Here is a 25,316-nt window from a genome sequence, read left to right as displayed (position 1 = left end):
ACTTGCATTTACATGCTTTCGAACTGCTAGGTTGGCAGGAGCTGGGACAAGCAACGGGCGCTCACTCCGTCACGTGGATTCGATCTTACGACTGCTTGGTCTTCTGACCCTGCAGCACAGGCTTCTGCGGTTTAGCCCGCAGCGCCACCACCGCAGCGCCAAAACATGTGGAAGCCCAGAATTTGAGACTCACTGCATGGTGCTTTATTACCTTAGATCAGGGATGGACAATTCTTAGCCTATTGGATAATTTCCACATAAACAATGGAAATTTCATGCAGTGCAATGATTCTTAACCTTTGGTGTCATTTTGCCCACGGGCAATCTCTCCTGAGCTGGAAGGGTGAGACACCCTTTCTGTTCAGGCCACAAGGTAGGTTCCTGTTAGTCAGCAAGAGGAGAAACACATGGATTGTTCTGGTGAGCACAATCTGTATCTTAAAAACCCAGAAAACTACATGGCCCAAGATCTCTGTCTGCTTCTTCTGTGTTTTAAGCAACAGAGAGGAATGGAAGCATTGCAGATTGATGTCCTACTTAAGGCCCACATGAGCAAGCATGTTTTGCATGAGAGGAAGAGAATGGCAGGAATGGAGTGGTGGTTGATCCTTTGGGGAAAAAAATTGTAGTGATGTTCTCAGGTTAACCCAGTAATATCCCGAAAACAGATTGCATTTGGTTGCTGTATTCTGTTGAGTCAATTCTGATTCATGATGACAGTATGAATTTGTGACTTCCAATAAGTTCTATGATCAACAGCCCTGCTCAGTTCTTGCAGACTGAAGATCATGGCTTGCTTTATTGAATCAATTTATTTCTTATTAGGGCTTCCACTTTTCCTGTTGCGTTAAACTTTTCCTAGCATGACTGATTTTTTCCAGCAAGTCTTGTCTTCTCATGTGTCCCAAAGTACAAGAGCTTCATATTAGTCTTATCTTTTGCTTCAAAGGAGAATTCAGGCTTGATTTGACCAGGAAACCAATTATTTGTTTTTCTGGTGGACCCTGGTGTCTGCAAAGCTCCTCTCTAACATCACATCTCAGATAAATCACCTCACCCCACCCGTGGTTGGTTTTCTTCATTGTTCAGCTTTCCAAATTCTATGGCAAACACAAAGCATTAGAGGACTGGTAGCTCAGTGGGTTAGAGAACTGTCTGTGGAGCCAGAGGCTCAGAGTCCAATTTTCCACTATTTCTCCTGCAAGACGAATCAGCCTGTGTGGCCATGGACAAGCTTTACAGACAATCCCAAGGCACTCTAGAAGAATGGAACGGCAAACCACTTCTGAGTATGCTCTATCTAGAAAACCCTGGAAAGGGTCACTATAAGTCCAAACTGACTATTTTTATTTTTATTGTTGTTGTTGTTGTTGTTGTTGTTGTTGTTGTTGTTGTTGTTGTTAGAAGCACTAAGCACAGTCAAAATTATGAAAACATTTACTGGTATTATATAACAGATATGTTTAACTAAAAACATAAGTATCTGTTCACAGTATGTATTGCTATTTCTAATATTGCTGTTTTTTGTAGCTCTGGTGGTGTGATTTCTGAAATCTGGAACTGCTTATCGTACTGTGTGAAATTTCTTGATATTGATGACTATGGGGACCACTGAAGTGTGTTTCTTCCAGAGGCAAGATGTTTCAATTGCCAGATCTCTGTACTTCGTCAATTTTTCCAGTTCTTTAGTTTCAACTCTGGCATCCCCTCGAACTGCAATGTCAGTGATCCAGACCTTTCTTCATTCTGTTACTGTAGAATGCATTGTTCAAAGTGTCTATCAGTTTGGATACAGATATCCCACAAAGATCTTGACTTCATCATTTTCTGACACCTTCTCTATATAATATACTCATGGGTTTTTGGAGGCTGGCAAGTTATATTTTTGCATAATGACCAGTGCACTTATTTTGCCACTCTATCATGTCAGCTTTTGTAATCTGTTTGTGCATCCTTTGAACATTCACAGATGAGGCATCTGCTGTTAGCACTAATTCCTTGAATCTTAGCTTTCATCACATTGGTTTGGAGTGCTTGTTCTTGTGAAGCAAAAATTAAGCCTTTGTTTGCTTTCTTCATGGACTCCAGTTTTAGCCATGCCCATGTTGAATTATGATCATGCTTTCCATCAATATTTCTCAGGTGTTGTCCATGTAGTAGCTTATTTAATCTCTACCCTGTTTTTCTCCCTGTAGAGAGATTCAAGCTTCATCAGCCATCCATCTAGGATTTTCTTTTCTTTCGACTACAGGACTTCTACTTTTTTGCATTGTTCCCTGATAATATCTCTCATTTCAATTCACAGTTCATCTGGTTCACAGTCAATTAAATTTAATAATGCATATCTGTTCTTTATATGAACATCAGAAATGTTATTAATATTGTATTACTTAAACACTGAAACTATTCTCATATTCTTATTCAACTATACTCTATATAGCTTCTTCATCTGCTACTTCTGTGCAATCTGTTTGATTTCTGTATTGACCATCAGGTGATCTCTATGTGAGCAGTCATCACTTTGGTTGCCTGAAGCATGTATCTGCAATGTACAGGTTGCTTGTTTCACCAAACTCCATGAGTCATTCTCCTGATTCATTTCTGACTTCTAAGCCAAATGTTCCAACAATGTTTGGTTCTGTTTTATTTAATACTTTAGCATTCCAGATGCTACAAAAACATCATGGGGTCCAGGAATTTTGCTGTTTTTTTTCACTAGCCATATTGCATTTCAGATTCAAGCAATTCAACACTTCTGGTACAATAAATTACTTTGGTCTGTTATCTTCAAACAGCTCTTTAACATATTCCAAGCTATGATTGTACCCTTGAAGTCTAGCATAATGATTCATTTGTACTGGGTAGAGATGGGTGTGAACTGAACTATGAACTAGAAAATCCTCAAATCAGTCTGGTTCATGGTTCATTTCATAGTTTGGTTTGGGGATTCCATTTTGCTGAAACGGAATGAAGTGCCAAACTTTTTTCCACGTGGGGCTTCATTTCTGGCAAAACAGAAGACTTCCCTTCTTCCCACTGCCCTTGTTGCCTCTCTCCCTGGTCCTGCTTCCTTGTCCTCTTCCTCCTCCCCTGCTGCCATCTTTAGAAATAGCTGGCCTGCATCCCATAAAGAGGTGATGGGGGGGGGGATTGGTGAGAAGTGGGAGGGCAGGAGCCAGAGGGGGGTGGAGGCTTTAGGTTCCCCTCCCCAGGCATGAGCAGGAAAAAAACAAGCCATAAACTGGGGTTCATGGATGGTTTGGGGGTAGCCATGAACCACGAACCAGGAACCACCCTGATTCATTATTTTTCTGGTTTTTGCCCATTTCGAATACTGGTTGTTATTGTCTCTGATTAGGCATCTACACACCTGTATTAATATAAGGACCTTATTTCTTCAAGAACAGAAGGACAGGAAACAATGGTTGTGTTCTACAGAGCTTATTTGTTAAACTGGTGGAACATTTTTTCTGGATCTTGCCCATGGTTGGGGGCACCATTCTGTCTTCTTTTCTGATGTTGCCATTTTTTCAAACTGTACATTACAAATCACTGGAAGATGGGATTTGACATGAGCTGGTCATGTTTCATAGTTACAAATGAAGCGTTTCTCTAATTTTCAAAATAGCTCGCTTTTCTTTCGTCATTCTTGATGCATAAGTATGTTGTTCCTTTCTAAGTCTGATTTCTTAGGCACGAAACCTGCATTGGCTTGGTCTCTTGAATATCAACATACTTTCAAATCTAATGATGGTACATCTGTAATGTATATGTTGATCTGAAAGATTACTTCATTCAAACTTAATGCCTAGGATTGGGAAGAATAACACTTCTTGTAAAAACAGGTTGTGAAATATGTAGCGGAACCATCACTATTTTTATAGTTATCCCCACCAAATAAAATTTTTTGTGCCTTACCCCGGCCCTTTTCAGGATTAGTGTACAGTACCATAAATATACAGTATATAAAAAAGTTTGGAATTGAGCACCAATATTTTTGACCACACCTCAAGCAGCTGGCTAGTTTTGAGATTGGATAGGGTGTCTGTCGTGCACAGCTCTATGCTCAACCAGAGGCCAATGGTCTGGGGCTAATATTATTGACACACACACACACACCATCATCTACTGCTTGAGGCACTTGAATTATGCTTCCCAAGTGGTAGGGCTGTCCAAGCCGGAATTAAGATTGCTGGAAATAATATCAACAACCTCCAATATGCAGATGATACCATTCTGATGGCCGAAAGTGAGGAGGAATTAAAGAACCTCTTAATGAGGGTGAAGGAGGAGAGTGCAAAAAATGGTCTGAAGCTCAACATTAAAAAAAACTAAGATAATGGCCACTGGTCCCATCACCTCCTGGCAAATAGAAGGGGAAGATATGGAGGCAGGTTTTACCTTCTTGGGCTCCATGATCACTGCAGATGGTGACAGCAGCCATGAAATTAAAAGACACATTCTTCTTGGGAGGAAAGCAATGAGAAACCTTGACAGCATCTTAAAAAGCAGGGACATCACCTTGCCAACAAAGGTCCACATAGTCAAAGCTATGGCTTTTCCAGTAGCGATGTATGGAAGTGAGAGCTGGACCAGAAAGAAGACTGACCATTGAAGACTTGATGCTTTTGCACTGTGGTGCTGGAGAAGACTCTTGGGAGTCCCATGGTCTGCAGAGAGAACAAATCTATCCATTTTGAAGGAATGGAAGGACAGATCCTGAAGCTGAGGCACCAATACTTTGGCCAACTCATGAGAAGAGAAGATTGCCTGGAAAAGACCCTGTTGTTGGGGAAGAGTGAAGGCAAGAGGAGAAGGGGACGACAGAGGATGATAAGGTTGGACAGTGTCACCGAAGCTACCAACATGACTTTGATCAAACTCCGGGAGGCAGTGGAAGACAGGAGGGCCTGGTGTGCTCTAGTCCATGGGGTCACGAAGAGTCAGACATGACTTAACGACTAAACAACAACCATTGAAAACTGGGAACACCCCACAATATTTGCTGTTTTGTAGACACTCTGACCCAGTTGTCTAGCCATCAGTATTTGGCCTTTGTCAAAGTCATTCAGATCTATGTATTCTCGAATCTATGTATTCTCTGTTTATTCTCATTCAGATCTTTTCGCTTGCCCGTATTGCTTGCTTCCAACATATGAAATTCAGGAACTGTTCACTTGCTGACTAATATATCCCCCCAACCATGAGAGATCTCATTGTAATGATATAATCAATGGTATTCCCATCACCTGTATGCAAAGAACAGTTTGTCCCCCCCACCCCTAGTTAGGTACTCATTTTATCAACCTTGGAAGGATGGAAGGCTGTGTCAACCTTGAGCTGACTACCTGAGCCCATTGGGATTTAATTCAGGTCATGAGCAGAGGCTTGATGGATGCCTGTGGTGCTACTCATCTCTCTTTTTAAGGGTGATTTGCTGTAAACTCAGACTTTTGGAACTTGAGGCATATCACAACACTTCTTTATTTCCCCTTGATGCACTATATTACTACTACATTTCTTTTCTTCTGTGCCATTTTAACAACTTAGAAAAAAATACTGGGGCAATTAGGCAATTAATTTAAGGGGTAATGTCAAGAGGAGTGGAGAAAATTCATTAATGCGTCAACTAAAGCTGTGGCTTCAAAGAGAAGAATGGGAGAACAACTGACACAACATGTCACATTTCCAACTTGCTGGTTTTCAAGTTCAGCTCCTGTGGGCTGATGAGAAGGAAGCAGAAGGAAGAAAGGAAAATGCAGAACTACTTAACACACACAGAGAGAGAGACACACACACACAAAGAGAGAGAGAGAGAGAGACAGCAAACAAAAGCAGCCGAGTCAATCCCTGACTCTTCTCCATTTTCTCTTTCCCCCATTTATCTTTAATGCACAAATTGAGAAACTGCTTTTGCCAAAGCTGTTTTGTTTCCTCTCTTGTGCTGATGATGTAGAAGATCAATTGCAATTCTACATGGTGGAGCTGACAGTCAAAGAGCAGCAACTGGGTAGTACTACGAACCCTGTGTGTGGAAGCACTCTACATCATCTGTGACAGGTTGTTATTTGACATCAAGTTGGGACCAACGCTAGTAAATCTAACAGAGCTTTCTAGATAAGTGAGATACTTAGCTTTACCAGTTCCACCTCCACAGTACGTTTCCATGGCTAAGCAAGGATTCAGACCCAGGACTCTTGAGTCCCAGTCTGTCACTCTGTCCACTATACAGTATCAGAGTGGACGCTCTTCCACAACTGATCTCCTACCCTAAGTAATTATTCAGTCATATCTGGGTTATAATGATACCAGAACTTTAAGAATTTGCTTTTTGTTATTATTATTGTACAGAAAGTGGCAGTCTTGTGGCAGATTAAAGATAACCACATTTGTTTATCATTATGATTTTGTGCACTTCAGCCTATTCCTGCAGACACATTTGAAGAAATGGCACATGTTCCCAGAAGTGTATGCCAGATAAAGCTCTTTTTTTTTTCTACTACGTATGACAAGTTAGTGCAGCTATCTCTCTGGACTTTCCACAATCTCCGAGCTGCTGTGGTTAGTGGCCATGCTGGCTGGTGTGTGTGAGAGAGGTAATCTGGCATCGTAGTTCAATAAAGTAATTTTTTTCAAGCCTTACAAGGGACAAATTTGGATTTTGATACAGTTCTTACATCCAGATACTTAGCTTTTACTATAAAGATGTGGATGGCTGTATAGGAACCATGTACAGTTTTCTCTTCTGCAAGTGAGGTTCCCTGCTCACTCCTTCTGCTTTTATTTATTTATTTATTTATTTAACTTATATGCCCACTCTCTGGGCGGCTTACAACAATTAAAATTCAATTAAAATACAATAAAAGATAAAATGATTCAAATACAATTAAAATTGCCATCAGGACCCACAGTTGATGTTATTTCAATGAAAAGCCTTCTGGAACAGGAAGGTTTTGACCTGGCGCCGAAATGTCATAAATGTCGGCGCCAGACGAATTTCAGTTGGGAGGGCATTCCATAGTCTGGGGGCAGCAACTGAAAAGGCCCTTTGTCTACAAGCTATCCCTCTTACCTCCTTGAGGGACGGCTCTTTCAAAAAGGCCCCCTGGCTAGATCTTAACTGCCGGGTAGGCTCATATGATCATTAATGCAGGGGTCACAAACATGCGGCCCCCGGAATGATAGTTTGCGGCCCCCACCTTGCCTCTCCCCCCAAAGCGCCCACGCGTCCTCTGCTGTCAAGAGTAAAAAAAAGCCTTGCCCTGCTCGCCGGCTCTCTCCCAAGACAGCGCCTCTTGCACCCTTCGTCCGGAACTGCAGCCTGCCAGCTCGTCTGCCGGCTGGCAGGCTGCACTTCTGGATGGAGGGTTCAAGAGGCGCTGTCTTGAGGGAGAGCTGGCGAGTGAGGCGCACTGCCGGCCCTTTCCCTGAAGGCCTGAGCCACCACCAAGCGATGCCTGAGAGTGGAGCTTGCTCCCAGCCTGTCCTCGAAGAGTACCTTCAAGCCGCCAACAGCAGCTGCCGCCACCGCCTCTTCCAGAGAAGCAGCTCTCTGGCTCTCTTTCTCTCTTGGAACCCCCAGCACCAGCCTGGCCAGCAGCCGCCTCAGCCCCCAGCGGTGGGCCCCCCACCCTGTTCTGTTTAATTTAGCGGGTACCAGTGGGGGCTTTTCTCCTTTGACGAGGCGAATTCTGTGAGGGTTTTTTTAAAATTTTATGTCGTGCCCTCCTCCCCCCCTCCGCTAGGCGGTCGCCGACACTCCCTCCCTTCTCCACTTCTTTGTTCTGCTGGTGGTGGTGGTGGTAGTGAAGGAGGAGCCGGAGGGGGTCATGGTTGGCAACGAGGGCTTGCGTGCCCCTCCTCCTCCTCCTCGGGAGCCGCAGCCGGGCTAAGGAAACTCCTGGGCGGCTTCCTCAGGCTCTTGCTCCGCTTTGCCCAGCCTCACCCAGACTCTGCCTCCAGCGGCCCCCAGGTAAATTGAGTTTGAGACCCCTGCTTTAATGATAGAAATACCTGGCTTTGACTTTGGTACAGATTCCCCCCCCCCCGGTAGACTTTCAGAGTAGTTGCTTATGTTACATTGCTTTGGGGGGAAAGTAGTTTCATGACTGTCAGAGAAATCAGCTATTCAGCTCTCTGCCGAGGTTCATAGAATGGCTGTTGGTCTCACCCAAATTGAGTGACCATGGGATCCACAGCAGGCTCACCAAGCAAACTGACTGTGGCCTTATGCAGCTTTCATTTCCATCTTTGTCTCTTTTCTACTTATTTCCCCACCAACAAAATTTACACTACTGCTTCTACACTGGTTTTTTGGGTTGCGGTTTTTATGCCCTCTACTACTTGGTCATAGCCTCTTACAATTTCCAATTTTTTAAAATTTTAAAAACATTTTTTAAAAATATTTCCACACCATGTTTTCAGCCAGTCTCCTTTCATTCAGTCTGGATGCAACACATGGACATCAATCATTCATAGGATGCTTTTGAATAATGAACAAAGTATACATCTAAGTGTTGCTCAGTAAATAATTAATCCAAGAGGCTGGCTGCTGCCAACTGCTTGCTAACCTTCACTTGAGATGCTTTCAGGTGCCAGCCTACGGATGTCTTTTGGAGGGTGTTTTTCCCCCCCAATCTGAAAGCCTAATGGAGAAGTTCTTTTTAAATTTGCTAATGGGAATGGAAAGAAAGATGGAGTGGAGGAGGCAGGGAGAGAGTACATGAGAAGAAGAACGTGTTGTGGAGTAAAGTAAAAATGTGAAGATGAAATTATTCAACAGGGCCATTTTGGAGAATGACTTTTAATATTTCACCCTCAGGTTTTCCACCCCACCTCGTGACAATCCCCAGTTTCATTTCAGACCTGTTTGTCTGTCTAGTAAACCAACACACTAATTAATGAAAAGGGCAAAAACTAAGGTGGACTTAAAGAGAATTCAGCACTCATCATTATTTAAAATGTACTAAATTTCACTGCAGCAAAAAACAGAGTTGGCATTTTCTGTTCACAGCCTTACAATTCAAGAAACCCAACCATGCTGAAGGGAGGGGGGGAAATCTGAAAAAGAAAAAAAAAGCCTTTAATTAGGAAAAGAAAGAGAAAAGAAGGCAGATCCACTGGACTCACAGTTTGTTCCATTTTATATTCAAATATAATTTTAATTGACTCAGTTTGTTTGAGAAGAAAAATTCAGCTAGGTCTATTTTTATTTTTTATCCTTTAACTTTATGTAATCTTCTGATTCCTCATATAGCAGCCTAATGAATCTGACTTCTCTCCTTCTTTGGCATTTTCAGCCACTTCAGATATTTGTGTCATATTACATTGTTTCTCCCATTCTCAGACACCATGGAAGCAAGTTGTACATATTTAGCTCTATTTAGTACCTCCTCATAAAGAACAGGCCCTTCAACTCCATATTATTTCTGTTGCCTTTTTTGTATTCCTAGCTTTCAAGCTCAGATTAAGTTCAGTAACATGATGTTCAGCACCTAAGGTAATATTCCAATATGACTGTATTGAGTCCAGCTGTCTTGTTCGTTATGAATGGGTCTGTCACGGTGGAATAGCTGATGAATACTCAGGATTTGAAGATGACAATGAAAATGTCAGCTCCGTATGTGGCAGCACAAGAAAAGAAAGAAAGACGTAAATTCTGTGCTAGAAATGGTGAGGGAATAGGACTGAAAATAAAGCTTACCAGTGTCATACTGCCGTTATTAACTTCAAACTGGGTGCCATCAAATTTGGAATTGTGGATGCTGTTCTGATCATCTCATTTCAAAATAGATGTTACAGATGGATAAAGGAGCAAACGAAGCAATCAGAGGACTTGGGAAAATGAGATAAGGACATAACAAGGACATGTTAGTTAAGGGGAGAAAACTGTGACTAACATAGGACTGCTATTTATTTATTTATTGAAGTATTGATTTATATTTATTTATTTATATCTTGAACTATTGATAGCATACAGTTCTGTGTTCTCCCAACCTGGGGCAAAAAAAGAACAACAACAAAAAGCAAAAACAAAGCATGGTGCTTATATAACACCCTATAGTGCTTAAAGCAGTCTCTGGGTGGTTTACAATTTAATAATGCAGGCTACACATTGCCTTCCCTCCTGAAAGCTGGGTACTCAATTTACTGGTCTCAGAAAGATGGAAGGCTGAGTGAACCTCAAGCTGGCTACCTGTGATTGAGCAGAGTTTTGGCTGCAGTACTGCAGTTTAACCACTGCACCATGAGCCAAATTGTTCCGGGGCTGAACTGACTAGGGTCTGGCTTCATTTTGGAAGCTACTACTTATATTAGTGGAAATAATTTTGAGATCCATGATTCAAAGCATGTAACTTCTCTTATTTCTGGTTTCAGCTAGTCATGATACATTGAGAGAAAGGACAGCACCTGTAGAAGAAAGCGGGGGGGGGGAATGGAAGGAGTGGATGTGAGGTTGTACGTTTTCATTATCTCATATCATATGATTCAGCCTCTTGTTTCTTCTTTGAAACCACTGGATATAAAGCCCCGAAAAATACCTTCACCCAGGATCTCTTTTCTGGCAAGTGAGTTATCTTCTTGGTGTTTAGTGTATGCTGTCATTCAGGCTTCAAAAGCGTCATGCACACCACTGCAAAGCGTGTGATGCTGACAGAAAAGATTGTTCCATACCTGTTACTCATGTTCTTCAGAGCAGGTGTTCAGGCTTGTTAACAGAAGAAAAGCAAGAACTGGGCAGATGGTGATAAAAAAGAACTTGCTCTTGGGGAAAAATAATTAGCTCTTGTCCCATCCATCCCCCCCCCCCATGGTTGGGAGAAAATACGGACAGCAAGAGCTTGAAAAATGGCAGGCAGCCACACATGTCACACACTATGCATGATGCCTACCCTTCCCTTGGCACACTGAAAGCAAGATCCAGCAACGAGGAAAATCATATGCTATGATGAACAAATGCCGTTCATCACTTAAGGGAGCACCTTTTAAAAAAAAAAAGTGAGGGCAAGGGGAGAATGGGACGACAGAGGACTAGATGGATGGACACTGTCACCGAAGCTACCAACATGAATTTGACCAAACTCCGGGTGGCAGTGGAACACAGGAGGGCCTGGCATGCTCTGGTCCATGAGGTCACGAAGAGTCGGACATGACTTAACGGCTAAACAACAATTTGCCCCATTGTCAGCTGTTAGATAGCTAGTTTTTGTTTTTAAAGTCATATATTAGCCTAACTGGAAGGGGAAACATTGATGGAGTACCTTAACTAAAACAATCATCTAATATATTTCGTTCAGTAAGCAGGAAAGAGGCTATGCTCCAATTAAAACTGAGCTCTACACATGTCCATAAACCATCAGTGGCTAATTTGTGGCCTGCCAGATGCAGTTGGACTACAACTCCCATCATCACTCACAATTGGCTGTCCTTACTAGGGCTGATGGGAGTCGAAGTCCATAGTTTGCCCATCCCTGCCACAAATGCTAGCCCTGGGCTCAAGGATAGGCAACCTCTGACTCTCTAGATGTTGCTGGACCACCTCTCTTCAGCGTCCACCATTGGCTATGCTGGCTAAGGCTCATGAGAATTGCAGTCCATGAGCTGCTGGAGGCTGCATCTTCCCCACTTGCCACATCTGACAGCTACTCAATTGCCATGTTTAAAGCTTTGCCTGTATGAAGCACGTTTTAAAGAGACTTCCACATAGTTATCTGCCTTTACTTGAGGTAAAATTAACGAGGACCCAAACATTCTGATTCATGTCTCCACTGCTTTATACATACATACAAACATATAGACAGAGGGAAAGAGAAAATAAAGCAGGTAATATTCATGCCATTCCCTCCAGCGAAATAATTCAGGCTCCAAATTACACTCCCTCTTCTGTCTCAACAAATGGTTTCCACATCTTTACCACTGATTACATATAGTCAGATTTAACTCACAGAGGAAAAGGTCATTCGCTCTTTTCTGAGCCATCCTTTTTGAGATGGGTTGTCCCACTTTTCTCTCCATAGGGAATGAGTCACACCCACTTACTTACATACTTATTCATTTATTGTGAACGCTACCCAACATGGCCTCTTATAAATAGATGTTAACTCCTTACTTATCTGTCAAGGTACACTCTTCTCAGCTATGAGCAAGATTTGCTAATCAGTTTGCAGTTCATGTTCTGTCTTCTCACATGGCTGATTAGTGTCACTCAAACCATAAGCGGAGGCAGCCTGTGTGGTTTTTTAAAAAAAACACACACAAAACAAAACAATAAGCATTGTTGTAGTGAGGAGCTATCAAGTCTGTACATGGCAGCCTGAGACATATCTTGTAGGTGGTGGGAAAAGAAAGAAAGGGAGAGGAGCTGTGCAAAGAACATGTTTCGCAAAGATTCTGAAGTTTCTATTGTTTGTTGGAGGAGAAAAACATCTACTTTTTAACAAAATTGAGTAAGGAGAAACTGAATGGCTGAACATGTGATGAGATGTGGCTGATGTTCTGCTTCCTGATACTAGTTATATAAAGATGCACAACTGCATTAAGAGACTGGGGTGCAGTCACACATGACAAAAGAACCCCAGTTATATCAATTCTACCATTATTTAAATCAGTGGTTCTTAACCTTTGTTACTCGGATGCTTTTGAACCGCAATTCCCAGAAACCCCAGTCAGGACAGCTGGTGGTGAAGGCTTCTGGGAGTTGCAGTCCAAAACTCCTGAGTAACCCAAGGTTAAGAACCAGTGATTTGAATTGTTTTATAAATTTCCATTCCCACAATGCAGGGCTAACGTTGCTTCATTTGGCCAGCCAAATGGGTTTTTCTCGCCTTGCCAACATGGTCTTTTTTAAATGATCCCATGCCTGTATTGCTTCAATCCTTCCTGTTTTAGCACATGTGAACATTGCTGTTGATATAATCCAAACAGGTTGGATTTTGGGGTGCCAAGGCCACTGCATGGCCACCACTCTTGTACCCTTTTAAAAAATGCTTAGGAATAAACCACTTTTTCTTTTTCCACAACAGTTTACTGATGTATAACTTAGCTGATGTGTTCCCTGTTGTAATATTTGTGTGTCTCACTGTTAATTTTTTTCCTCTAACTTTTCAACAACAGTTTAAGTCCTTTTTAATACTGCCCTACATTTATCTAGTGAAATATCCCACCAGGTGGCACATCGACTGACGGCCAAAAGTGACAGGAAAATGACGTGCATATGCTGCTTTACCAATATGTCACTTGCAATTTTTATATAGAAGATAAAGAAAACCCAGAAACAGGACAGAAAATGAATTGTTTTATATGAGATGGCACGGTACAAATAGCAAGATGTGTACAATTGAATGTGACAGCCATGCAAACAGCCCCAGTGGTATATCTACCATGTTACTATACGCACATACAAATATATTGATATAAAAAAGGAGGAAAAAGAAACTATTCAAATAGTCCGTGTGATTAGGTCCTGGGACCTTAATGATGCATAGATGCATAGGTTAAAAGCACATGAGCAACATTTAATTTGACATAAAAATGTGCCCTTGCTCAAGCAGGAATGCTGTTTCTATGTACTGTATAGGAAAGAGCTCACCGTGGATCTGAGTAGCATGTCTGCTTAACTTATATTTGAATCTTCAGGCTGAAAGAGGTGGAATGGCTGGTAAGAACATTCTGTGAATCTCATGACTGAGTGCAGATCTGAACCCAAGTCCTCTGAGTCATAGCCTCATCCAGACATCTGAGCACCCTCAAACCTGCACCTGGATCTTGGGGCCACATTGTGCATTCCTATAACCAAAACTTGTGAATTTGTTTTAACTCTAAAAGTCCCTTAATGTCCTATAGTGTGTATTTGGGGGTGGGGGGGTTGTCCAATTTTTCTTCCCATCCCTTTGTGCTGTTTTAGGGCAAGAAGAGGACCTCTCCCCCCCCCCCAAATGGAAGTGGAATGGAAATAATTCCTCCTACTGGGAGACAAAAAAATGCTCCAATGCCCTGTAGGGGAGAAGGGACATCTTTGAGTTAAAAAAACATGCAAAATAAAATTTGCAAGTATAGGGCCTTTGAGGGGGCAGAAAAGACACAGGCTGACCATATTTTGCCCAATTCTGCACTCAGTTGCTCACACACAAAGTTTGGGAAAGGTAAAAAAAAAATCCACCAGCACCACTTAAAAATGTATAGACTTTTTTTGGACTACAAGCTTCAGACTCCCTCAGGCTGCTTTTCACTGCAGCACAATGGACAATCCATAGCCTTTGAAATGTTCTCGGGTTCCAACCACCCCCCCTTGGGCCCCAGCCAACGTGACCAGTGGTCAAAGAAGATTGAGCCTACCATCTGGAAGGCTACAGATGGCCTAACCATGTAGTAGAAACAGTTCACAGACAGTCAGCTCCCTGGTGATCAAGGAGAGAGAGAAAGCAAGTGATGTTTATGCATTTGTGAGTCAATCATGAGATGACTGTCATTCTGTTCTGTTCTGCTGTATACAATGCACACGCTTTTATGGTTGAAAGTTTTCTTCTTTGTAAATTTGTTTTTAGTTATTGTTGTACCCCTGTTGTGAGCCGCCTAGAGTGGTCTATTGACTAGATAGGCGGGATATAAATAAAATAAATAAATAAATAAATAAATGTTCAGTCCATCCAATGTTCCATTAAGTCAGAAGGTCAAATTCTGGCCAAACTAGATGAGATGCCAGCAACTCTGCAATGATCAGTTATGTGAATGGCACTTTAAAACTAATTTACAGGCATGTGAGAGGAAGGTGGTGGGGGTCCTGAGAAGAGCCCTGGTAGGTTCAAAGGGGCTTTAATGCATTGCCTCCACCATCACATTCCCAATCAGGAGGAGCAGAGGAGAGGATGTCTTCAGGGCATGCTTCCATTTTCTCCAATAGAGGAGGGAGTAAGTATGGCAGAGTCATCTGGGTTGGAACAGATGTAGGAAACAAAGCCCCGACATACATAAACACCAGGATCCTGATCCAGTTTGGGTTGCTCTGCACCTGCCATTTATACAAAAACTCACTCATGCATTTCCTGCTTGTTCCAATAATGCCATATCAGGTAAACCCTATATCTTCAGCTCTGCTGACAATCAGGAAATGCCCTGAGGCATCTAAACTCCCTCTCTTCAGAGGTTTTTTATTATTATTACAAACATCATGCAATGTCATGAAAGCCAATGTGGTGTTGTGAAGAGACTAGGATTCTGGAGACCTGGGTTCAAATTCCCGTCCTGATGATGGAAACTCATGGGAGTTGGCAGATGGCCAGGGCAAATCACTACTTGAACATCCCATATAGCTGAAAAACTCTGTTAAGGTTGCCATAACTCAGATGTGAGTCTCAGTATTACCCCCCAAGCAAGAAATGTGCACTAAGATGTCCCCTGAAGCAGCCTGCATATAATAAGACTATAGTTTTGCACCTTAGCTTAGCAAGTTGTTTCCCATTGGTACTAGTTGTGCAGTCTTCAGCCATCAAGCAAAATGCTATATTCTCTTCCACCAACAACAAATATCTTTTGCCTTCCAGTAGAGAGTACCTAGGCAATGGCTGGGTAGCTCAGTGAGTGCGGTATCTAGTTGTAGAGCCAAAGGTTTGGCATTTGCCTCCCCACTATGCATTGTAGAAAATCCAGCCTGTGTGGCCTTGGGGCAAGCTGCACATTCCCAGGGCACCCCAGAAAAAGAGAGAGGTAAACCACTTCTGAGTATTCTCTACTTGGGAAACCCTGGAAAGAGTCAGAACATCTAATGAGGGCACATGGTTCTCATTAGAGTCTGCTAGCAAAGCAGCCTCTTCCACTTAGCCATACAAGTAACTTGGAAAGAATAGCCATCAAAAAAGTTAACAGGTGACCTCAGCTAAGTATGTCCAGATAAAAGGAAGTGTGCAGAGACTGGAAAATTTAGTGTCTCTTTGGGTCTACAAATCCTAGAATCTTCCACCCATGCGGTCTGGGGGAATCCTGTGGTGTTAAAGTCTAAAAACTTAACTTTTCTAAGAGCTGGGAATGAGTGCGGGAATAATCTCCATAGAAAAGAATTTGTTTTAGCAAGGGCCTGTTGTCTTTTAATTATAATATCACATCAGTGTCTGAAAATGAAATTATATAGTCTTTCACAAATATGTATCGGGCTTTTTTTAAAATTACTATGACAGCTGATGCCCAGTTAAGGACAAAATATGTTTCCAAACCATTGCAATTCATCAACAGATGCTTTGTTTTATCCATTAAAAAAACTTAAGTGGCTTTTGGGTGGCCTATTTTTAACTGATACAAAATTTAGTAAACTGCCTTCAAACTGACTGTTCCTGTTGTGCAGGAACATCTTCATCTTATACCACAGGCTATATATTTATTTGTGTCTTTATTCATGCCATTATTATGACCATAGCAAGGACTATTTTGTTGAAGTAGGGCTTTGGATAGTTAACAGGTGGCTGAAGAAAGACATTATAATGGGAATGGTGTGTAGTTTTAATATTATTTCTTTAATTCCCTTGTGCTTTAATATTATTTATTTATTCCAGTTCATTTCACTTCAAAGGTTTGCACAAGCCCAATCTGCAATGGCCTTGGAGTAGCTTGCAAATATAAAAACAGTCAGTCAGTGAAATCATGAATATTACAATGGAAATCAATAACCCAAAAGGTGTCAGAAGAGTAAAATATTATAAAATTAAAAACCCGGGAGTAAAATTAAAATGCATACTAAGCGCTGAATATCACAGAAGCCCAGGACAAAGTTTAAGGATCCCGAACGGTTACCTAGTTAGACCAGCCCTCCCAGTCTCTCCAGCTTGGGAACTGCTTGTGATTTGAGTGGGAAGGGGCTCACACAGACCCCGGCATTTTGGAGAGAAGCTCCTGCCCTTTCTGGGACTATAGGCCACCTAGGGTTGTATTACTTAGTCAGAGCTTCATAGCTAGAAAGTGAGCAACCCCTCTCTACTCCTCTATCCAGGTCCCAGCAATAAAGATTAGGTCAGAGCCTTAAACTATAATCAGATTGTGGATGCTTTTTATGTTGTACCAACCCATTGTCATTTCCTCCACTCTTATGTCTTCCCAAAATAGACTCCAGAGCCAGAGTAATTTCACGGAATGAAAAGCTAATGGGATTTGTAGCTCTATAGCTATTCCATGATTTACAGGCCTCATATACAGTGTGGTATGATAACCATGAATCACTGGTTTCAAGACGGAGGATGAGAAAGCCTTACTGAATTGTATTATCATCTGCAGCCTCCAGTAGTGTCAACACTCTGTTTCATGACTCATCTCACACTCTCAGCACCTTGAGCAGTTTGCTCCCTTTCAACTGTTTGGGGAATCTTTTCTTCACAAACATTGCCCTCTCTGGAAGGGCAGTCTGGCCACTAACCAAACAGAGGTGGTTTCCTCACGCAGAGGAATGCTAAGATGTCAGCAGGACTGCCACCAAATCTCTCCCTTCTGAACTGCCAAATGCCTCCCTCAGTTTCCATCGCTTTCCATAATGCTTTGTCTGCAAGGTTCTTAGGACCATAGGCGTTATTCACAGATCTGCCTAAGGCTATGCCAGTGGGTGATGGTGGCAAGGGAAATGGACACCACTGGAATCATTCTTCCTCCCTCTAGTCAGTGTTTTGAACCATGAAATGGCATGATGGTAAAATAATCTCTTCCCACAGGCCTGCTTCAGGTTTAGCGTACTTAAAGTGAACACTTCAGACTGATTTTACAGGTTCACACACACACACACACACACACACAGAGAGAGAGAGAGAGAGAGAGAGAGAGAGAGAGAGAGAGAGAGAGAGAGAGAGAGAGAGAGATTTTACTACTTTCATTTACATTTTTCCTTCTGATTTTCCTATCTGGATTCTCCTGGATCAATTCTCCTACTAAATCTCCAGGAGAACCTGTTCCTTGGAATAGGTACTGTATGTGTCTTTCTTTCTCGATCTTTGGGCCAAGCAGCTGTAACATAATGAATGTCAACTAGAGGGCTGGTGGAAGGTGAGGGGCAAATATAGTGTTTTATTAAGCGCTAACTGTGGCTGGTTTTGCATAACTGTAGTCTCATCTGATACTTTATATAGGTCGTTCTGCTTTGTACTTTTCATATCATTATTACACTGTATTGTGCCAGAACTTCATTGATTTTCCTTAGATCTTTTTAATATTGTGACTTCATTTCATGACTCTTATTCCCTGTTCATCTGCTGTGATTTAAATAAATCTTCAAATTATTTGAACCTGTGCATAGCCTCAGCTAATTTTTGGTTGCATCGTTCAGCCACTGAGGCAAATAAAGGATCTCATTTTCACCACGTGCCAACAATTCACAGTTGCCATGAGTGGCACCCCCATGAAGAGCTTGTGATGGTAATCCAGGTAACTATGGTGTGAATGAGTCATGTTCTGATTTCTCTGCAACAGGGTACAGCTGGCATACAATAAGGTACAGCTGGTAGTAGCAGATCAGCTGCCAGCAGCTGCTCAGGATGCTGGAGCCAGCAGCATTCCCAATTTGTGAACATGCCAGGGAACTGTGTTCATATCTAGAAGAGGGCTGGTATAACATTTTCCTAGGCCAGCAGAACTCTAAACAATGTCTTCACTATCTGGTTCAGACTAAAGTTCACTTTGAGGGTTAATAAAACAGCCATTTAGTTAATTGTTAATATATTTTTTTCTATTGTAGAGATACTGTATCTTTGTCTTTGTGTTCTTCTGAATCCAAAAATTAACTTATCTTCACGAGCGTGCTGATCCAGATTTGGACTGCTTGAGAAGACCCGCTTTGATTCCAACTTTCCCCACATGTGTCAGATTAATCAGTCTGATTCAGTTCAGGATTTGGGATATGTCCACATTCCAAGCAAGAGAAAAAAGCTTACCATTTGCCTTGGCTGATGCAGTTCAACAGGGCTTATAACAAAGAGGTGGGTTTATCATTCGGCCCTTCCCTGCCTCACTTTAGCCTGCTTTGCCCCTTCCATAATGATTCAGTGACAGAACTGATGGATAGCTCAGTGGCTTAAGCATCCAGCTGCCGAGCCAGAGACTGGGAATTCGGTTCCCCACTGTGCCTCCTTGACAGGGACTTGACTCAATGATCCATAGGGTCCCTTCCAGCTCTGCAGTTCGATGATGATGATGATGATGATGATGATGATGATGATGATGATATGATGATGATGATGATGATGATGATGATGATGATGATGATGATGATGATGATGATGATGCAGTGGTCTGTTATTCCTTCCACATTTTACATCAAGGGTAGGCAAACTGCAGCTGGTTTTGCAGCCTGCTGCTCCATGAAATTCCCCATATCCAAACTTCTCATAAAGGATTTCCCAAGACAAAAAAAAGGTAGAATGCTGTTCCTGGAATCTCCCAAAAGTACAATTCACCATTGAAACAGTTCATGTTCCTTCCCTATGCAACACCAAGCATAGAACATTTTGAAAATGACAAATAAATTTCTGGCCACTTTGAGTGTGTTGTTTTCATTTGTTAAGTAGTTTAGTTTTGCTTTTCCACATTTTTTGTAGTCTGTGCAGTCCCTGGAGAATCCTGAGAATGGAAAATTATTCCAGATCTCATGAATTTGCCACCCTTCATTTTTATATGCCAAGAGTCCAGGACTAAGTTCTGCCTTGTCATTGAAAAGATCCTGGTCTGAGACCCGACTATCCAACTGTTGTGATATGGAATTATCATTAGGACTATGCACGGTTTGTAAGTCAGTTCAGGGCTTTGGAATGTAATCAGGATTGGCCCAAAGTGATTTCTGACCAAATCTAATTTGATCTGTGCCCTGGATCTAAATTAATGTATAAAGCCAACACATTAGACAACCCAAATGGCTGAACCCTTTTTTTTAAACCTCACACTGATATACATAAAATTGGCAGGTAGTCTGTGCTCAGGATCCAAACTGATTTACAGACTTATTTTAAGCCTCTAACAGAAACTTTCTTTTCCTTTGAACTGGATTCCCTTTGACTTGGACTCTATACAATTGGATCCACATCAGGCGAATGCAGTTCAAATATACGATTTCTCCAAATCTGGTGCACAGCCTAGTTATCATAACACATATCTTATAATGTTAAACTTAGAAGTTAACAATTAATAAAGGAAAAGCAAAGTGTGCTGCTTATAGATCACCCCATAATGCTTAAAGCTCTCTCTGGGCAGTGTACAAATTAAATATGCAGGCTATAAATTGCCCCCCCTCCAGCGAGTTGGGTACTCAGTTTACTGACCTTGGCAGGATGGAAGACTGAGTCAGCCTTGAGCCAGTTACCTGAGCCCATCAGGATTGAACTCAGGTTGTGAGCAGAGTCTTCACAGCAGTACTGCAGTTTAGCTACTGCACCACAAGTCACCTTAAAATGAAAAATTATTGTTTATTCCTTCCCCTCCCCTCACCAAGAACTATAGTCACAGCAAAGAAGATAACTGGGGAAGATTATATCTCAAAGGCTGAAATCTTATTGCTTAGTTATGTAAAAGGTGTAACTTTTAGCAGTGAATCACAATAAGGAATCATCATAAACCTTCCCTGTTGCATCCTGAGTTGTGTGTCATGGAAGAAATAATGCTTATCTGATTTCTTTACTTATGGTAACTTGCTCCTAAAAGTTATGCCTTTTGTGCAACAACACAACAGGATTTCAACAACAGAGTTGCAGTTTATTCTGTCTGTACCTTTAGCAGCTCAGATGAGAGTGGTGGGGTGGGGATCCATTATATAAATAGTGACAACATTGGAGAGGCAGTGGGAAGTGTTATCATTCACATGCTAACTTTATGTTGTGTTTGTGATGCAGAAATAGCAGCAAGGATATTTCCATCAGAAAATATTGCCTGGCACAAAATGCTTCTATGTCAGTGCCTGAAAGCCAATTAGCACTTTTAGGAAGCTTTGCCCAGCCTTGGATGTATAATAACTGCAATCTGTAAAGGACACAGAACAGGAGGGAGGTGGAAAGGACATTTGTTGTAAGCCCATTAGAGCTAAAAATGCAGCCAAAAGACTCTCTAATGGACATGAGGGTTTATTTTGCTTTCTCCTATGTGTGTTTGCTTGTGTTTGCAGTCAGGAAGACACTGACTGTACAGGACGTTGCTGCTTATGTTCACAGATGTAGAGGAATATGGATTCCTGGGTGTAGTTTCTTTTTTACCATACCTATACTCCATGTTATTAATCCAAAATGGAGATGACAGGCTAGAAATCAGAAAAGGTGGAGACTTGGAAGGACACCTATGAAATAACTAGAAAAGATCTTGGAGGGTAGAGATGTGTCTCTGGAGACCAAGATCAAGATCATCCCAGTTCTACCACAATGGCATTCCTATTTCTGTGTATGTATGTGAAAGCTGGGAAAAGTGGTCGAATACAAAATGGATTTTTAAAATCCTTTTTTTTAAAAAAAATATAGCCTTACAGATACCATGGATCTCCAGAAAGAGATTACATACTGATCTAGCAACAAGATACTGTGTGTTGATCTTCTGCAGTCTAGCACCTTCAGCAACATGGTGTCTTCTAGATGTGTAGGACTACACATCATTCCCACATCCTAGCCAGCATGTCCCAAACAACAAAGCCAAGGCTATGCTGGCTACAAATGATGAGAACTGTAGTTCCACACATTCTGGAAGGCATCTAGTTGGAGAAAATTGGTATTGTATGCCACGACTCTCTCCATGCAGTCAACTAACTTGCTCAGCCAGATGTCCTCATGACCTACTAGGTTGGCTAGATCTAATACAATATACACATATCTTCCACATTTATAACTTTGTAGAAAAGAAATGAAAGGCTGGACTAGAGGAATCCCAAGCAGTAATTAAGATTGGTTGTTGTGGGTTTTTCGGCCCGTGAAAGGCTTCACGAATACAGTAATTAAGAATATCGGAAGAAATATCAGCAACCTCCGATATGCTGGTAATCCCACTCTGATGGCAGAAAGTGAGGAGGAATTAAAGAACCTCTTAATGATGGTGAAAGTGGAGAGCGCAGAAAATGGTCTGAAGCTCAACATCAAAAAAACTAAGACCATGGACATCAGACCCATCACCTCCTGGCAAATAGAAGGGGAAGATAGAAATTAAAATACAAGATGAGATGGTTAAAGAATGTATGATTAAGTGGGCACAGAATTGTTAGTGCAAATCACGGTTTTAGCAGAGTAATTCACAGTCCAGGCAGTCCAGAGATAACTTATGCACACTCCAGCAGCATTTCCTCCACCAATGTATATTTACAGAGTATTTAGAGCAGTCTGGCAGCATGACGAGTAGCAGTCATCTCAAGCAAGAAGGAATACATTGTCTTTACAACTCACACATATATACATATATAGAACCAATCAGATTACATGCTGCATCATCACTGAGTTGCATCATCCCTGAGTTGCATCAGCATTGCTGAGTCATCATGACTCAGTTTTAACACATCTGTTCATTATGGATTCTCATTAATACACTCCATTCTGCTCAGGCCTGTAATTTTCCTTGACAAGACTATAGGACACAATATTGATATTGATCAATGGTCATAAATATGGCAAAATAATATAAAGCTCACAAAATCGGTTAACTTTAAAGAGAACATATATAGGATGTTTTACAGATGGCATATGACTCCTGAAAACCTGTCAAAGTTGTATACAGATGTATCAAATATCTGTTGGAAATGTGAAACACATGTGGAAAGTTACTATCATATGTGGTGGACTTGTAGAGTAGCGAAACAATATTGGATAGGAGTACATACTGTGTTACAACAAATATTGCTTTGTAAGGTTCCATTAACCCCAGAACTGTTTTTATTGAGTATGATACCAGATAATATAGATAATATAGATAAAGCAAAGAAATGTATAGTTATATATATAGTTACTGCAGCTAGAACTCTTTATGCTAAAAATTGGAAAAGTCAGGTGGTACCGAAACAAGAAGATCTTACGGAAATGATAAAGGAATTGGCAGAAATGGACATCTTATCAGAAGTGATGAAGGACTATCCATTACAAAAGGCAACAAAAAGATGGGACTTATTTCACAAATGGTTAGAATCATCAGATAGTGCTTGAATATCATAGATCTAAAGTGAACTAAAATATGGAAGGCAGAAAACAGTAGAATAGCTGAGTTTGAATCTTGATATTGCAATATAATAGAATGGATGTTTTGTTTCTCCTTCCCGCCAACACAAATCCTCTTCCCTTCCCTTTTACCTTCCATATCCCATACCCCAACCCAAGTTATCCAAATAATAAAAATAATAATAATGGAAAAAGCTATGGTTTTTCCAGTAGTATGGAAGTGAGAGCTAGACCAGAAAGAAGGCTGACCACTGAAGAATTGATGCTTTTGAATTGTGGTGCTGGAGGAGGCTCTTGAGAGTCCCCTGGACTGCAAGGAGAACAAACCTATCCATTTGGAAGGAAATCAACCCAAATGCTCACTGGAAGGACAGATCCTGAAGCTGAGGTTCCAGTACTTTGACCATCTCATGAGAAGAGAAGATTCCCTGGAAAAGACCCCGATGTTGGGAAAGTGTGAAGGCAAGAGAAGAAGGGGATGACAAAGGACAAGATGGATGGACAGTCTCATCAAAGCTACCAACACGAATTTGTCCCGTCTTTGGGAGGCAGTGGAAGACAGGAGGGCCTGGCGTGCTCTTGTCCATGGGGTCACAAAGAGTCGGGCACAACTTAACAACTAAACAACAACAAAAAGAAAAGAAAAGAAGATATCTAGTGTAGTGTAGTGGATAGTGACATACTAAGACTCAGAAGACCTGGGTTCAAATGCCTGCTCAGCCATAGAAACTGACTAGGGGAGAGAAAGTGGTAAAACCACTCCTTGAATATCTCACTTACCTTGCAAGTCCTATTAGATTTACTGACATTAGTTCCATTGATTCGATCCAGAGTGATGCCCAAATACTTTGGGGTAGGGCAATGAAATTATGATGTGGGCCAAAGAAGAAACTGCGAGAGCTGAAAGCCTTTCCCTCCTTCCTGCACAGATACATACCATATGACCCATCCAGACTGGCAGGAGGCTCTGCTACACAGCAGGAGACCTGGCTTCTCCTTTTTACCTTTGCACTCATTCCATTGTTATGATTGATGATGGCTATAAAATGGCCTGTTTATGAAGCAAGGTCACAACAGACCTGAATATATGATGCTGTTAGAGAGTTGCTAACATTGCAAATGGATCTAGTTATACCCAAGATGAGCTTGTTTATTTGTTGAGACTATTATTTTGTTTCTACACAGATGGGTTCAAAGCAGCATGCAAAAGAACTGTGTTACACAATTCATGTCCTGTGATTCCCAGTCACAAAAGCCCCAAGCCAGGGAAGAAAGAAGGATCACCGCAGCAGACAGACAGAGAGATCCAAAGCCACAGTCTAATATCAGTCCCAGTATCAAAGCCAGATCAGTATCTACCGCCGTTCAAGAGGCAGATCCAGAGGCAAAGTCCAACTACTGGGGCAGCAGTCAGGCACAGTTCGCGCACCCAGAGCCAGGAAGTCCAGGCAAATGGAAGCCAGGAGACACATTGTCACCAGTAAACCTAATCAAGGGCATTTTATAGCTGGGTTGCTGGAGCCCCACCCAATACTCCATTATAGATGGTGACCAGCTCAGGAAGTACTTGGATGCAGGGTTTGCCCCTTCAGTTCCCCTAAAAGAAAGGGCCTTCCACCAATGAGGCCACCTATTCCTGAGGAGGCCCTTTTTCTTGAGAGGTTCTTTTCACCATCTGGCACATTGTCTTTAGGATTCCCTCTTCTTTTAGCAGGCAAATGTCATACCTCTCCCTGGAACTTGGCCTCTAAGCCCTGAGTATCCACAAATCTGGGCTCCCGATTCCCTGAGGGCCCAGAGCACACCAGGTTTTTTTAAGATTAGATACCTTTCAGAGGGCTTTTCGTAAATATAGAAGATTATGCCTAGAAGTATTGCTGGATAGCTCAGTGAGCTGGAGTATCTGATTATAGTGCCATATACTGAGAGATCAATTCCCCCACTGTGTCTCCTGAGAGAAGAGCCAGCCTGTGTAGCCTTGGGGAAGAAGCGCAACCACAGAGTTCCACCAGAAGATGAGAGATAAATCAGATGCTCCTACTTGATACCTAGGAAACCCTAACAAGAGTCACCCTAAGTTGGAACCAATTTGATGCTACAGAATTGCAATGATATGCCTAAATATAAGTACATGCCACTCTAATTTTAATTACAAGCTCATGGCAACCCTTTCCAGGGCTTTCTAGG

At 41.8% G+C, this 25,316-nt stretch overlaps 1 long non-coding RNA gene across 1 annotated transcript; it reads right to left on the bottom strand.

Moving 5' to 3' along the window:
• Nucleotides 1-8,715: 8,715 nt before the first annotated feature.
• Nucleotides 8,716-18,785, bottom strand: LOC144583100 (uncharacterized). Its single transcript, XR_013536696.1, has 2 exons — nucleotides 9,704-18,785; nucleotides 8,716-9,060 (listed from the first exon to the last, which is right to left on the bottom strand). It is a non-coding gene; the product is annotated as an uncharacterized LOC144583100 (long non-coding RNA).
• Nucleotides 18,786-25,316: the final 6,531 nt, after the last annotated feature.

Source organism: Pogona vitticeps, chromosome 5 (assembly GCF_051106095.1).
Source record: "Pogona vitticeps strain Pit_001003342236 chromosome 5, PviZW2.1, whole genome shotgun sequence".
NCBI lineage: Eukaryota > Metazoa > Chordata > Lepidosauria > Squamata > Agamidae > Pogona > Pogona vitticeps.
This window is presented reverse-complemented; position numbering and strand designations above follow the sequence as displayed.